At 32.4% G+C, this 16,963-nt stretch overlaps 2 protein-coding genes across 2 annotated transcripts in view; one reads left to right on the plus strand and one right to left on the minus strand.

Moving 5' to 3' along the window:
* LOC130442792 (uncharacterized) overlaps positions 1-16,963 on the minus strand; it is a 214,989-nt gene that overhangs the window by 138,196 nt on the left and 59,830 nt on the right. The window lies entirely within an intron of this gene.
* LOC130442802 (aquaporin-11) overlaps positions 1-16,963 on the plus strand; it is a 141,011-nt gene that overhangs the window by 5,582 nt on the left and 118,466 nt on the right. The gene's annotated exons all lie outside the window — the stretch shown is intronic.

A 16,963-nucleotide genomic window follows, 5' to 3' on the forward strand; every position in this document is an offset into this window, starting at 1 on the left:
GTGAAGGTCCTGACACATCCTGGGCAATTTTAATCCTTATAGGATGGGTAGCGGATCTAATTGTCACTAAAATCGCGGTAAACCCAGCTTCGTAGTGAAGACCAGCTTGGACAAATTGAGAGGATTTTCCCAAAATATCTTTATTCCTGCTCTATTCAAATTAAAAGTATGTAATATCCTGATGCCGATATAAATATTGATATTTATAAATAAATAAATACTTTTTTATGCTTTTGGGGCATTATGTAAATACCGATTTAATAAATATATCATAATCCTTACGTCTCTTCTTTATATAATGGATTTATTGCGAAAAGAAAGGAAACAAATCCTCTGTATTGATTTTTCAGCTTTTTGTTCGGTTTGTGCTTTTCTCGACGTAACGGAAAGCAAATAAAACGAACGCACCATTTCGTTTTTGACATATAAATGTACATTTTTATCCTTTGCTGCAAAATTCTGAGTCGATTACATTTTATGTGGGTGATTTTTCAAAATTTTTTTTGTTAAACGAAGCTAACGTTATATATTTTGAGATCCAGTACTTTCAAAACCAAAACTTCGAAAATCTTGATAGGATGCTTTCGCAAAATTGATCCCTTAAGGTTAAAGATATTGAAGATGTTTATGTAAAGTTGAAATCACTGCAGATCCAACACCAAGAGTTCCCTCAATCGCTTTTCCGATATCGGTCATGCTTTATTAGCGAAACATTCTCTAGGAAAGGACTTTTATCACCAAAATGTGCGCTGTTACTTTGATGATCGATTAAATTAACCCTAAATCATTATCTAAGTGAATCAACAACTGATTAAACCGCTGACTATTTACTGTGGAAATGCACAAGAAGAAAAAACAGACCAATTCGAACGGGAGATGAATCTTGAGCCACGTGATGAATAACAAATGGTAAAGACCGGAAAAAAATGGAGCTCACCATACCTGAAGAGGTGCAAATACCATATATCAAATAAAAATAGCATTAATCCCAAGAAAATTCCGAGATACTACCTAATAATAGAAAAAATATTGCAACATTTACCAAAAAAGACGTAAAGCGTCTGGTTGATTAGATTAAATAAATAATGTCTGAAAATCTTGACATTAGGTGCATTATTTCCTTATTTTTTAAATCAAATGGCATTGAGACTGGATGAATTTTCGGAAATTATGTGAAGAAACATTTAAATGGCAATTTTATTACAGGAAATGTTATAAAGCACAAAAAATTGACTTGTAAAACACGCAACAACTTCAATTTTATTAAAGAAACAAATTTTTCTATTACCGTCCATAAAGTACGTACTACAAACACATTTTCGAGTGCGTAAAAGCTTACTGTACGCACTAGTATGTAAAGAAACGTACTTTAACAGGTGGTGCGTATAAAACGTATTATTAAGGTCTCCGAAGTTTAGTGGCTATTGTACAAGGATCACATGCGGGAGGTCCCAGGTTCAAGTCGTCCTCATACCGGTTTTCATTTTTCTACTTTTGAAGTAATAATTATTTTGAGGTGGCATTTATAAATGACGAAGACTTGACGAATTTACGTCTGTTGTTTTCTTAATTTGCTCTAGTCTTGATTGAAATGTTCTATATATATAAATTATTTGCTGTTCGTTGTTCTCGCTAAAAATCGACAACGGCTGGACCGAATAACAATTTTTTTCCTTGATGGTTTGTCGCAAATTAAATTTCTGAGCGCAACCATAATATTTGACATTTTACAACCAACTAATATGTCGATCCACTTTCTATGTGGATGGATACCTCAGACAAAGAGTGTATCCTTCTTCTTCTTCTTTGTGAGTGACAATTACCGCTACGTGCGCGAAAACTTTTCTCAATTGATTAATTACAATTTACGATACCGAGGAGAAGACCTGACTTAGGTCGTCGCAGTCAATCAGTGCGAAGAGCTACCTCACGCGCTAACCGCATTGATAACTAAAGAGAGACAGATCAAGAAAATAGTCGAATTGCGAACAATCATAAAGGGAAAATAGAAAGGATGTCTCGATCCCGCGTATACCGATGATTTACCACTCGAACATTTAGAATTTCCGGTACGTTTGGCCATTGCAATGACCATAAATAAATCGCAAGGCCAATCATTGGAACTTTGCGAAATGAACTTTGAGATCTACTTCGCGTGTTCGCGCGTCTAAAAGCCGTCATTTTTGTTTATTTACGCACCACAAAGCAAAACGAAAAATATGGTTTGTCAGAAAGCTTTTAATTCATTAACAGACTGTATCATAACCATGTATGTCTGTCAATGTTAAATTGAAACTTTATAAATAGCAAGTATTCCAGGAAAACTCTGTTTTGTGAGTAAGCGACATCAAAATAATAATAAAACTTTATCCATTCATTCATTTTAATTAGAAAAGGATTCCTTTCATTTTGTTTCAAGCATATTTCATAAAAATTTAGGTTTCTTATTTATTGAATGAGGCAGTACGAAGTCTTCCGGGTTAGCTAGTAAATATATAATATATTTCATATAGAAAATTACCATTTAACTTCTGTATTTTGATCAAATTTTCGTATAAGTAAAAAAATATTGGATGCAATACGTGTGTAAAGGCCTTTTTACGACTTATATGATTGTTAATAATCGTCCAAAAAAGACTATTTTACACACTTTTTACATAATTAACTATATAAGTTGAAATGATATGTTTAAGTGAATAATAACAAAAAATTACAGTGTAATTTTTATTCGATCGAGTAAATAACTTGTATTATGGAGGAATTTGCACCTTGTTCAACATCTCGAAAGTTATTTCAAACCTTCCCTTCGCTACGTTTTGGTTTTATTCATGTTCATGAATGAAATTTTTTCGGTAAAGGCACCGAGGGCGCGGATATCGAAAGCGGAAAATATGATTTGAAAGGCAATAGGGGGTAGAGCAATATCTTAGAAGAGGTTCCTCAACAATGAACATTCATTATATTATGATTAGCGTCGTATTTTTGAATTGTATGGTTCTAATTAATGTATTCCATTGTTGGTTTGATGAGGTATAAATCTCTTTAATTGGTAATTTGTCACAGATTTTAATTGGAATATATAATCGAATCAAATTTCGCAGTGAATTTTACATAATATAATTATTATTTTATTGAAAATATCCTTCATTTATCATAGAAATTTTTGATTAGTCAAACCTTTGTTTTCTACACTTTTTCACTCATTGGATCTCTAGTTTAATACATCGCACCCCTATTCCAATAGTGCCATGAGCTCATAAATGCTAATTTTCTGGATCAGTTAATTCGATACTTGAGCGTACCAAATTTGGTACGCGTTGAAAAAATTATTTTTGAATGATATGGTATTACTGTTTATGTTAATTTCATTCAAACTTGTTGAATTAGGAGTTTCGACGAATAAAACGAAAATACCAAACCCAAAAATGTTTAAACTAAAACTCACCCACAAAAAGTTGTGTTCAAACTTAGGTAAATCTCCATTTGATGTAAGAAAGAACAACATCAAGAAAACAAAATGCCATCAAGAACAAAACGAAGTCTCGCAACTCAATTCTCCTACCGTACAAAGTTATGAGATCCATGTAATGCCAAGTCGGTTAATTAATTCAGTTCCAACTCAAGGGACCTTCTGTATGTTATTATGTAACTAGCTACTCTAACAACGGTAATTTTGTACTTTCGCGATCCCCTCGATTTTGGCTATAGAAAATCGAAAAATCCTACGATTTCGATAATTTTTTTTAAATATTCGTTTTTACAGCGGATTTATGGGAAAAAAAATATGGAAAAATCTCACCTGGAGATTTCATATAGTTTTATGACTTTAAATGTTACCATAAACGCACTTCTTATATTATAATCGTTCATAACTTTTTTACAAAGCATCAAACGCGGTTCATACATTTTTTTTGTTAATCTACACAAAAAAAAACGAACATATAAAAAAAAATTGAAAAATTTCAACCTAACTGTCAACCTTAATAAGATACCATTTTTTTAATGGTGAAAATTTTTAGGTTTTCAAAGTTAACTTTTAATATTGTACACTTGATTATAATAAGCGATTTCAACAATGTTTTTGTTTAAATAACTTTATTGATTACTCAATAAAAAAGGTACAAACGATTAAATGTGAGAAAAGGTCAATTTTAAGAGAAAATGTCAGTATTTTTAATTGTAAAAACATGATAAATCAATATTTTTGTATAAATTTTTTTCAATTTGTTCGTTTTTTTGTGCAGATTATGAAAAAATATACAACAACTTCATTTGATTATTTGGAAAAAGGTTATCAACAATTATATATGAATGAGCTCATTTTCAAAAAAATTTAATGCGCTGAAACCAATATATATTTCCATTTTTTTATTCCCATAATTTTTTTTGTAAATCCGCCGTGAAAACGAAGAATTTAAAATAAAAATCATTGAAATCGGATGATTTTTCGATTTTCTAGAGCCAAAAAACGAGGGGACCGCGAAAGTATGAAATTACTTCTTAAAGTGACCACATTAATATTAAAAATCTTCCGTATTCAAATAAAATAGATTGATTTGGCCATTAGATTAAAACACGATGCCATCAAAAACAAAAATTGTAAAAAAAACCTCCCAACTTAGAAAATATTGAGCAACATGAAACGAGGATTTCAAATTAGAATTACTTCTGTACTGTTATCTAGATATTTTTGGATAGCTAAGTTTCTTTCCCCATCAACTTAATGCATTCAGTAACCCACCATATGGTAGGTTTCCTCTTTCCACTACTCTTTCCCTTTTTCCTTGGTACATAAGCTTCTATGGCTTCTATAATAATTTTAATTATATTTCCATACATTACACGGATTATCTGGTTTATCATATTTTCCTGTTAGCAAGTTATAATATCTACTCCCGTCTGCTAATTTGAAGTTAAACGATTCCTTTATGGGTGTTTAACGTATAGTATATATCATAGTTGTTCACCCTAGGTAAATCATTATTTTTTGTAAATTCTATTACTATCTGTAGGTAAAGTTGTCCAATAACAGCTAAATCCCATACCTTCTGTGCAAAAAGTAAGGTCGGTTAAGCCTCTATTTTGTCCTGGAAGGATAATCCTTGTGTCTATCATTATTTCCTCATGCTAAATGTCTTGAGAAATATAGAAACACCCTGTATAATCCTAATATTATGTTTGGTGGAGATTTTGTTTCTATATTTGACCGACAACTCTCTACCACAGAGAGATCTCAATAAATGATTCATTTTCATATAGGAATACGAACCCTTACGGGGCCTAGTTGCTGAGATATAGGGTGTTAAAAATTTTAAATCACAAATTTGCCATAATTCAAGAACGACTTTTTTTTCTAAATAAAGTGATCAATATGCACCTTAATGAAGTAATTTTTTGATATAAACAAACTTTGGAAAAATTTAACCAGTGTCGCGCTATCAGGGTTAGTTGTCACTTTTATCCCCCTAATTGATTATTCATTTATTTCGTATAATGATTAAGCGTATGTAGTTCAAAACAAATAAAAATTATTAATAATCTCAATTTCAAACGAAAATATATCACAACAATAACAAAATTGGCAATGAAAATGAAAATAATAATAGGACAAATTAAATTTAAACAACACTGTATTACAACAATAATAAAATTGACATAGTTACAGTAGTTGTCAAACTGTTGGCCTCTCACTTCAATACACTCATTACACCGTTTTGTCATTGAAAAACGTGTCCTTGAGAATAAATCTGGACGAGATTGAATGATTTCTGCCGCAGCTTGATTTTTAGCTATTGGATCTTGTTCAGATTGGTGATTGTTTCGTACACTGAAGACTTCATACAGCCCTATATAAAAAAAATCGGTAGGATTAAGTCTGGTGATCTTTGAGGCCAGCAATTGGATCCACCCCGACTAATCCATTTTTCTCTAAGACTTCTGTTTAAGTAATTTCTTGCCGCTGCAGCAAAATGAACAGATGCCCCATCGTGTTGAAACCACTTGTGTTGTCTAATATTTAACGGTACATTCTCCAACAATTCGTCCAGCATTTCTTCCAGAAAGTGCGTATAAATTGCCCCATTTAATTTATTTGGTAAAATGTAAGGCCGGATTAAGCAAATCTCAAACCGTACCCACCCACACATTAACCGAATATGCTGAAATCCCCTTTCACAAACAAAGTGCGGATTTTCTTCATCCCAAACGTGACTATTTCTAGAGTTGAAAATTCCTTTCCCAGTAAATCTAGCCTCGTTGGTAAGCAACACATATTTTGGCAAATTTCGATTTTCACGACACTTTTGTAAATACCAAATTTAAAATTCCATACGCACCTGAAAATCTCTAGGTTCTTATACTTGAACACTGGCTTGTTCTTTCAAAACTTTCCATACAATAGAATGGTCCACTCTTAAAGCGCGAGCTACAGTTCGAGTACTTAAACATGGCCTTTCAAAAATATTATTCCAGATGCATAGTCCTTGTTGTACGTTGCTTTCCAGTATTATTTCTTTTAATTAACAAGCTTCCTTCTTTCTATACTTGCAAATGTTGAATGATGTGGAATTGGACGATTCCGAAATCTTTGTTAGTATAAACGATCTGCCATTATACCATTTTTTCGAGTTTCCCCGTAAATCATTAACATATCGGTCAAAATTCATTTTATAACAGCAAAATGTAAAGACTAATTTGAAATTCTATTTTTTAATATACCAAAATCGTGTCAAATACACGTGCCTACTAGATTATAATTTAGAAATATTGAGTAGTTTTAATTACCTGCAGACATCCAACACCGTTCATTTTAGCTCCATAAAACAAAATTAAAAAAATAATTTGCTCCAGTGGCGTAAAAAATAGGGGGATAAAAGTGACAACTAACCCTGACAGCGCGCTATTGGTTAAATTTTTCCAAAGTTTGTTTGTGTCAAAATATTACTTTGTTAAGTCACACATTGGTCACCAAATTTGAAAAAAAACTTCAAAGTCGTTCTTGATTTATGGCAAATTTTTGATTTTTATTTAAAATTTGGAACACCCTATATCTCAGCAATCAGGCCCCTTAAAGGTTGGTATTCCTATATCAAAATGAGATCTCTATGTGGTAAAGCGTTGTCGGTCGAATATTGAAACACCCTGTATATATTGATTATTAGAACTTACTTTATTGATATAGCTTGAATAATTGTATCGTAAGGTTTATTTGAAATATCTGAATTGAGGACTTCTTTTTGCGATAATGGCAATGCCATTGTGAGCTTCTGAGGAATCTATCCTAGAATTGAGAATAGCTACCTTGGGATCTATATGGTGCAGTAGATAGATATAATTATTTGAATTTATGCAACGTACGTTCTATTGTAATAATTTGAATTTTGAAAACAAGCTGTGATCTACAAGGATGTCACTGAGAAGTTACCACACAACTTCTGTGAAGGTGCTTCCTCCTCGATTTATTTCTCAAATATAGCCAAGTCTGATAAATAAATAGATACGATTTGGAAATCACACTGGCTTCAAATAAAGATAAAAAGTCGTTCTATTTGCTTGCGTCAATCTGTGGTTTAGTTGTATACGTCGGTATCAGAACTAAATTAAAGTCATTTTTTCTTTCTCCTCTTCTTAAAACCATCTTTTGGAAATCTTAGCTTGCTTCTCGTATCTCACGACTTTTATATTTGAAGATAAAACTTGTATTCCATTCAGTCTCTATCAAAGTTGTTGCGGATCTGCTTATGTTATAAAAATCAGTGTGCGTTATGGCACTACAGCTTTGATTTATGTACCATCTCTCGAAGAAATGAGTTTACATACTAGCTTATGGCACTGTTTACGGTGCATACAGTCTCTAATAACTCATTGTGATAATTAAACTTGGCGCCTCACGCGGAATCTGTTTATTATTAATAATATGGCACTATTAAATCCTGTGAACATCATCTTCAAGGATACATTGGTGGGAGGGGGTCAATTTTGAATTTTTTTAACACATGACACTTTTCAAATAGGATATATTCTGTCTTGATTTATCAAATACATTATTAGTCATTAGAAAATAATTTGATTTATTATTTTATAGAAACCTCGTGTAATATAAGGATAATTCAATGATAAATGACTCAATTTGGAAGTGTTATAAAGAAAAGACACATTATCATTGAAAAATTGCACACATTTTTTATTTATACGATAAATAATACAACAAATACATACATACTTTTCATTAACATAAAGATATTAAATAAATGATTTATTATTAAAGTAAAAATGATTACAAAAACGCAAAACAAAATATTGTATCATATATAATTTATGTCAATACTTCTCTGTAAACCAAATTAGTTGTTTTGCCATCTTTTGCTAAAATAACTAAAATAACTTGATTGTCATAGCAAAACAGACTCTAATAGGGAATTGCATTCTTTTAAATTGAAAGGGGTAGTCTGAAAGTATAAGGGGTATGTGTGGTATAAAGACTGATTCTCCTCTGGCACGTCCGGTTATAATTGAAGCCTCGAGTGAGAGATATTTTTATGAAACAAAATTATCATAATTTCTGGAAACGGTCTTCTTCACATTATGAAAAAATCATATATCTATGCAGAATTGGTTGCGTAAAACGATGGAAACCCAATTTTATATCTAACCCTTTTTAAAAAAATTAAAAAAGAAATTTCGTCATGAAGAATTGCTAAATATATGGTTCCGTAACAAAAATTTTTGTTCAACTCTTTGAACCCTTTCCAAGTCGAATTTTGAAAATCGCAGATGGTTTTTAGCTATTTGTACGAATGTTTTAGTTTCAATTAGCGGCCGAGAAAAACGAAAAAATCGAATCTGCAAACATATCCCGATTTACCCCTTTAAAATCGAAATTCTGCAAAATTCTTTCTTAGCGCACCTCTACACACCGATACGAACATACCCCCTCAAAATTCCATGTCTCTATCTTTAATAGCCTTGGCTGGGCGTTGATGAGTGAATGAATCAGTCAGTCAGGACATCCTCTTTTATAGACAGATTCTTTATCTCATTTCATCCATTCTCATATAGTTTTCTAATAATGTTAATCCGCGTTTTCTACATACTCTTTGTACCTGTAAATTATTGTTTGATAGATTCCCTTAAGAGAATTCTTATCCTCAATTTCCCATACACTTTTACAATTCTGCTCCTTCCATAACTCCTAGAAACTTTTATCGAATCTGATGCATTTTTTTCTTGACAATAATTTTAGAGGCATCAGAATTTATTAATCCTTCGTCAAACATCTTTTATATCACACAGTTCAATACTTTCATCCCGTTAAATCTTTATCAACTCCACTATCTTATATCCTTAAATCGACTCTATCTTTTTAGATATAAAACTTTTATGCCAAGTTATTTTTCAATCTTACTTCAGTTAAATAACTTCCGAAAGTTTAACTTATATGAGACTCATATAGTTTTGACACTTTTAGGAATCGGAAATCAATTTTTCGATCGTATTATAAGGTCGTGTAGGCTTGTCCATTGTCTAATATTTCGCACCGAAGAAGTTTGTCATATTTCCATACCTCTTGATCTTGCCCTAAATTAACAGGAATTGATATTTCGTATGTACTCTAAATATGCTGATTTCCTTCTTCTAATCTAATTTTTTGTGTATTTTTCTAATTTGTACTTCTACTTTATGAGCCCGAAAAGTTATTAACGATCAAGACCGTGTCACCAGCATATCTTATATTGAAAATCCGCACTTCATAAAACTCAACTCCTCCGAAGCCTCATGAAAACTAAATTAAACAGGAGTGAAGTTTTTATTGGTAATTACACGTATAATTATTTATTTTTACTTGCGCTGTTTGGTTGTATTATAAATTTTAAATGCATCGAATGTCCTTCGTATAACATAAAAGTATGTGTATAAAATCTCTGAACTCTAATTAAATCGACGTCTTAAGTTTGTTAAGTTGGCGTAATAAAACAAATCTCGCGCTCTTTTCACCCAATAAAATAATTAAACGCGACATCAAGTAGTCAGAAACAGTAGAGCCGCGAGCAGATCCGAGGTGGCTTAGACACTTCATATAACCCTTTGTTAAATAGTCAAGGCACTCTTGATTCATAGGAAGTTTGTAATGAGCACTTGGCGAATATAATAATTGCAAACATTTACCATTTTACGTCCTAATAATTCAGTGATGGATTTATGAGATGGAAAAGAGAGAAGATACTGAATAATTTTATATAATGAAGTTTCTTTTCCTTTATAAATATGAAATTTAATGACGAAACATCTAATATCTTATGATAGTCTAAATTTAGTTTTGTACACGAAAAGAAAAATTACCTCAACTATTTAGAAAAGCAGTATATTAATCTAATTTTTTTTTCATATTTATTTATTTCCAAGACGACGATATTTCTTTCATTACAAAGACCTTTCTACACACACACAAAAAAAAAGAAGAAGAAACCGTATATAAATCAAACACTTGTGTGCTAGATTGCCCGTCTTACATGTTTTTTTGTGGCGACGATCTTTCTTTCGAATAAAAAAGAAACCATTATTTTTTTGCTTGAACTTTTGACGCGAACCTGTCTGGCTATAAAATCACGAGGATTCACAAATTTTATCAAATAAATACCATCATTTATTCCGTTGAAAATAAAGACTGCGATGTCTTTAATAACAGTAGACCGAAAATTCAAATTATTTGATCACAATAATTGGATTAAAATAGACTATTTCCTTCGAAAAATTTAAGCCAACCAAAAAGCTGTAATATTTTATGTTTACCTAGCAACGATCAAATTTCAGCGATAATACTGCACTAGTGCCAAATTTTCGTCTAGGATTAATAAACATCATTTGGTTTTAATTTTATATTTTAAGAAAAGGAACAATTATTGAAAATGCAATTAGAATATACTTTACTGGAGGCCGACGATGATGTTTCTATGCTGCTTCCACCATTTCTTATTGTTACTTCGCTACTGTCATTTCGCATTTTTTGTACAACTTCCTCGTGGTGTTCACTATTTACTTGGAGGTAACTCTTTATCGAGGCCTGATTTGAGTGTCCGGTAACCTTCATAATTTGATTTTCTGAAACCCCAACCTTGGTAAGCTGAGTAACTGCCGCAGCACGGTTCGAGTGATTTGTCACTTTTATTCTTTTCGTGTCAATTCCTATAGCTTCCGCTGCATCTCTTGTCCACTTTGAAATTTCATTTCGTCCTACTGGACAATTTTTAAAAAAACCTTTTGATGTTTCTTTCATCCATTATGGGTTTACAGTTAAGAAAAGACGATCGACCGTAATATGTTTTCCTCTTTTTTCTTTCAACATTTTAAAAAGCCTGCAAAATTATAATGATAGATTGTTTGATATCATGCTTTACATTAAATACCTTATTGGGCATTTATCAGGCTCGGTGGTGTTTTGGACTAACCATCTTTTTTCTGTTAACCTATGACTCCCTCCTTGCGCTGTCTTAGAAAAAATAGGATTATAAGCTATGCGTCCTGTAGGGTTGCCGTAGTTGTCAAATTCTTCTTCAAAGTAACTCAAAAGGCAATTACATGCTTCTCCTCCTCTCCACGCCGGTTCATATGAAGCAATATAAAAGAACTTGCGTTGAAGTCCGCCCGGAGTCGACTCGTCCCAAATGGCACACATTTTATCAATATCTTGTCCTGATAAGCTAGATGCACTTGTTTTTCTTTTTTCAGGACACTTTTGCAACTGCTTCCTTTTTGCGTCTCTCGCAGTTCTGGCGCATTCAAACGTTACATCTTTAAAAGGATCGAAAATAATGTTAAACTCTTCATAACATTTTTGTTGCAAAATTTTCGCTACTGTATTCCAAAGTGTTTTGACAACACCTTCTTTATATTCTTCCAAATCACTACGTCTCATGTTGAAAGCGAAATCTCTTAGAATTACGGCCAGCTGTGCTGTTCCTTGTTCAAAGTGTATTTTCGTTCATCACAAAATTGTTGAAACTGTCGCAACGCAGAATCTCTCGACTTTTTCGTATTCAGTGGAGTTAGTTTATCTACTGCGGCGTCTATTACTTGCGTGGAATTCTGCCCAAAACGTAAACTCATTTTGAAATATTTTTTCACGGACAAAACTGTTGTCAATAAGTTACCGTAGATACCAATTCAATGCCAATATGATGATCGTCAACTACGGTATAATTTAAAGAATAACAAATTTTAAACACAGAATTAAGTTTATTTTAAATTAAATTTTTCTCAGGAAATAGTCTGCCAAAATGCCCTCTCGTGCATGTCAAATTGTCTCATAATTTCCTCGAGAAAATTAAATTATCGACAATTTGACATGCACTCGGGACATTAATATTGATAATAATTATTAGAAATCTTAAAAATTTAGCTATAAATTTATGAATCTAAAATAATCCTACGATAAAGTGGAAAATACCTTTTCAAGACTAAACATTAGTATAGAACTGAATTAATGCTGCTAACGAATTTTTTTCCTTTTCATTTATTCCAACTAATCCGCTCTGGTTGTATTTTTATCAGGACATTTAAATTCTTGCCTGGTGCATATGACTAGCGTACAACCATTCTATGCCTGTATCATAATCTGAAAACGGTTACATCTATCGCAAATTCAGCAGAAACGGGCACAACCAAATGCGTTCGCTGCTCTGTAACAAAAGCTATCAAACAAAGGCTTTTGTAAATCAAAAAGCCCACCTTTAACTGAAGATGTGTCAATTGCATTGTTCGCAAAAAAGAAGCCCGACTTGTTGGGTCGCATGTTTGTTTCAGTTGCAACTCTTGATTCCCGGGAAAAACTAACAAGCAAGTTCCGGCGGTATTTATTAGAGAATTCATGAAAATAATGGTGGCTTTTCTATAAGGAATCTAACATTCCTTATGGGGAAAATTTAATCATGGTTTCCTAATTTCCCCGATTACTTTGCTTCCGATAGAATACCACCAATTGTATTGAAGAAAAGTGAAGTTAAACTAATAAGTCAGCTATGAAAATTGTTTTCCCTATCATTAAAAAAATATATAGAGAGAAATGCTTTATTTTCAAAAATTGTTACAATTTATGGACATAAGCTTTTAAAAACAACAAAATAAAGATACAATTTAAAAATACAGAAGAAAACCACAATGAGTAACAAAATTATAGGTTATAGTAATTGGCAAGTGATTGTGCATTTGTTTTACTGTACAATATTGAGTCCTCAACTAATTCTGAACGTGGAGTAGGTAGGTAAAAGTCGTGCTTCACGTTCCTAAGTGGATAGATAGACATGGAACGGAAGAAGAATCTGCTGTGAGCCTTACTGTTTAGTCCGAGTAAATATCTAACACCTTTCTTTGGTAGTTCTCGTTCTCGCTCTCGCTCTCAGAGACCAAAATGAACGAAAATATCCAAGTAAATGTGAACTCTGTAAGTAGGTATATTGTATATTGCAATTGTGTACGTCAAAATTATGTATAATATAAAGACTTTTATAATCTCTGATCCGCAAAATACTAGTACAAATCTAGTGCAACAATCACAAACTTTTAATGGTACGATCACAGTATGAAGCGAACTTTCAGTTTCTATATTTCGGCTTCCATTTATCGTATTTAACAAAAATTATTTGAAATACATGTTTTTTAACGCAAAACTCAAGTTTGAGTAAAATGTTTAACTTCATTATTCAAAGCAAAAATGAGGAAAAACATAACGAATAGTTATTTTCCTAACAAGTGCGGAAAGTGATACTTTCCCGCACGCAACTGCAGTTGTCCCGAACGACGCGGAGCGGAAAATACACTTTACGCATGTGTTAGGAACATTATTTTTTCTACGACCGTATATACAAAAAAATATACCAACCCATTTTTCATAAATTGTTTTATTCCAACAAACATAACAATATAAAAAACTGTAACTAAAAACTACTAATTATTATAAATATTAGTATTGAAAACACAATTTGTTGCATTCTGTAGACTAGTAAGAATTGCCGATCCAAAGGAGTTATTTGGTTTCAACTGGATGTCGATGAGGATGGATGGCATCGATTGCAGGTCGCATAAAGATGACGATGACGGTGACGGCAACGGTTAAAAGTCAGTTGGCAGGAATTAGTTTCATTTGCAGCCTTCAAAATGGCTTCGGGAAGTTCTTCCTCGGTTGATGATGAATTAATATTATTGTATCGGATTCGGTTTAATGTGGTTTAATTTCGAAGAAGATTGCACTTATTCGGTCACTTCCAAGACGTTTTGAACAACTTTGACGTTTTAGTAACAATTACATGGTTATATAAAAAATATCTGTATTATTTTATATTTTCAAAAAATTAAAAATGCCACAAAACGCTAGAAAAGGTTTAAATTTTGTTTGATGGACTATTTCGTAAATATTTATTTACCTGTAGTAACAATAGTTATAATCTCAGAAGTGAAAAACTATCTAATATGGTCAAAATGTGCATAATTTTACTTTCCCGCACTAGTGCGGGAAAGTGACACCTTCATAACTAAAATGCGTGCGGGAAAGTGGGTTAAAACGCACGGTCGTAGAAAAAAGATTTTTTGTTATTCTTTACCTGAAACTATAACTTTTTACCTATCGATTGCAACCAACCGCATTTCGATATCGTTATTGTTTCCCAAAAGACGCGTGATTGAAAAAAAAACATATATCCGATTTTTGCGGCTGCCATTTGGAATTTTCCGAATCTGAAAAAACGTAAGTTTTCTATAGTAGACAGTCTATGTTTCCCTATGCTTTGATCTCGATACGGCTATTTTCAATACGGTTGCCAGTAAAAAACGACCTTTCTAAAAAATTTTCATTTTTTGGAAAAAAATTTTCATTTCACAAATCGACTTTCGTCATCGTGTAGGGTATAAAATTTTCTATGAATATGAACCCTACGGCTTCTTTATGCGAGTACGTCGGAAAAAGTTATAAGCAAAAATATCATCGATTTTTAATGCTTGCAAGCTGCGTTTCGAGCTTTCACGGGATTTGGTCAGAAATCTAGGAGGGGTCGATGAACTTACGTCAAAAAAAATTTCATCCCTTCTTTTTTTAATTTTCTTCTTATATACTCACTTCCGCGGATTATAATTTCAGTCCAAAAAGTAAACGATCCTCCATGGAGTGAGTAAATATGTTAGAAAAGTTTTGGTTTTATCTGTTGTTACTTCGAATTTTATTTAATATAAATAAACTACGTCAAACTCACATAAGGGAAGGAGGGTCCGGGCAAATCTCACTAAAAGGAGGGGCAGCTGATCAAAAAATAGCTCACATAATTAATGAATGTCCCCTTAATAATTGGAAACAACCATAAACTTTTCTGTTGAAAATTGCAGCGAAGAAATTCGGTAATTTTAGTAAAATTTTTGACTAGTTTCTTGTTGTGTTATGCTCAAATGAAAAAATCAATTACATTCAACAGCAAATGATGCCTGTTACATGAAGTGTATCTATTTTCAAGGTTCAAAGGTTCGCTTTAGAATGTTCCCCAAAAATACTTTATCTTCTCTGTATAGAGATAAACATCAGTTGCACGAAAACCCTCGATCGGCAAAAGGATAGCCCTCGAAACTCATTATGGTGATGGAGAACGTTTTGTTTGTTATCTAGCACATAATCAGTATTGCTGTTTACAAATGCTTTCCAAACTTTCATTGATGTTACATAAGGAGATTTTCTAAAGATATAATTTTTACTAATTTATTATAAAAATTTCAACTGAAATATTTTGTTCTTGGAATTAATTTCAATTGGTAGGTAAATTTGATTTTTTATTTGGTGAAAAACAAACAATTTAAACGTGGAAATTTGACAGTTTACGATGTGGTCTAAATTCTATATTCCTCTTCCATGAACAGGAAATAAAACGCACGTATATTTTTTTTACATTCCATTATCTAAGAATATTTGTATTTTGATGTTAATTCGGAGTGCAAAATAAGTTTAATATGTGAATGAATGTATAAAGTTTTGTTTGCTTATTCATTCGTTAATAAATTGTATAGTTTAGTAGCTTTCGACTTCGATTATTGGACTGAGGCGAACAAGAAAAGCAAAATCGTGAAATGGGAGGTTGTGGTGCGGTTAGACAAGAATACATCGTTGTTTAGTTTCGGAAATAATCATTTATCAGAAATAGAAATTCTCCATTAAATGAAAATACTTTGAATGTACAAACGGCGTACTTTTAATTTCACAGCAGAATGCTTTCATCGGAAATCAATAGAGGTGGGACTCGATTCCAATAACAGTTATAAACAGTTATATATGCAGAACTTTTAAATACGACATAGTATAACTGGAACAAATAAATAATTAAATGAAGATAAAACAAATGAAATTTCAAAATATAGTAAGAAACCACAATGAGTCACAAAATTATAGGTAATAGTATCAGGTGATGATTAGTATATCGAAGTCGAAGAAAGTCCATAGCAAAAATTAAGCCAGTAAGCAGCATGCCTAGTATTAAATATTATTAGAATAGAATTCGTAGAGTAGAAGGCACTTTCCAGTAAATACACCCTCAAATTATTGCGGAATGAGGGGAAAGAGGATATCGATTTGATTTCAATTGGCAAGTGATTGGGCACTTTTTGCATTGTAAAATATTGAGCCCTTAACTAATTTTGAACGTGGAGTAGGTCGGTAAAGGTCGAGCTCCGCGTTCCTAAGGGAATAGGCGTGTAACGGCCTTATGAATTTAGGCAAACGGAGTCAATTATTTTCATTGCTGATTGGTCCGAGTAAATATCTAACAGCTTTCTTTGGTAGTTTGAAGATTAACTCAAATTGAGTCGCACCACACGTACCCCAGAAGGGAAGGGCATATCGGAGATGGGATTCAATAAGTGCATAATAAACTGTTAAATAGGTGGACAAGTTCAGTTTTTTGGAAACTGATCGCACCGCAAACAGGAAGACCTTAAGTTT

This window comes from Diorhabda sublineata, chromosome 1 (assembly GCF_026230105.1).
Source record: "Diorhabda sublineata isolate icDioSubl1.1 chromosome 1, icDioSubl1.1, whole genome shotgun sequence".
In the NCBI taxonomy this organism is placed as follows: domain Eukaryota; kingdom Metazoa; phylum Arthropoda; class Insecta; order Coleoptera; family Chrysomelidae; genus Diorhabda; species Diorhabda sublineata.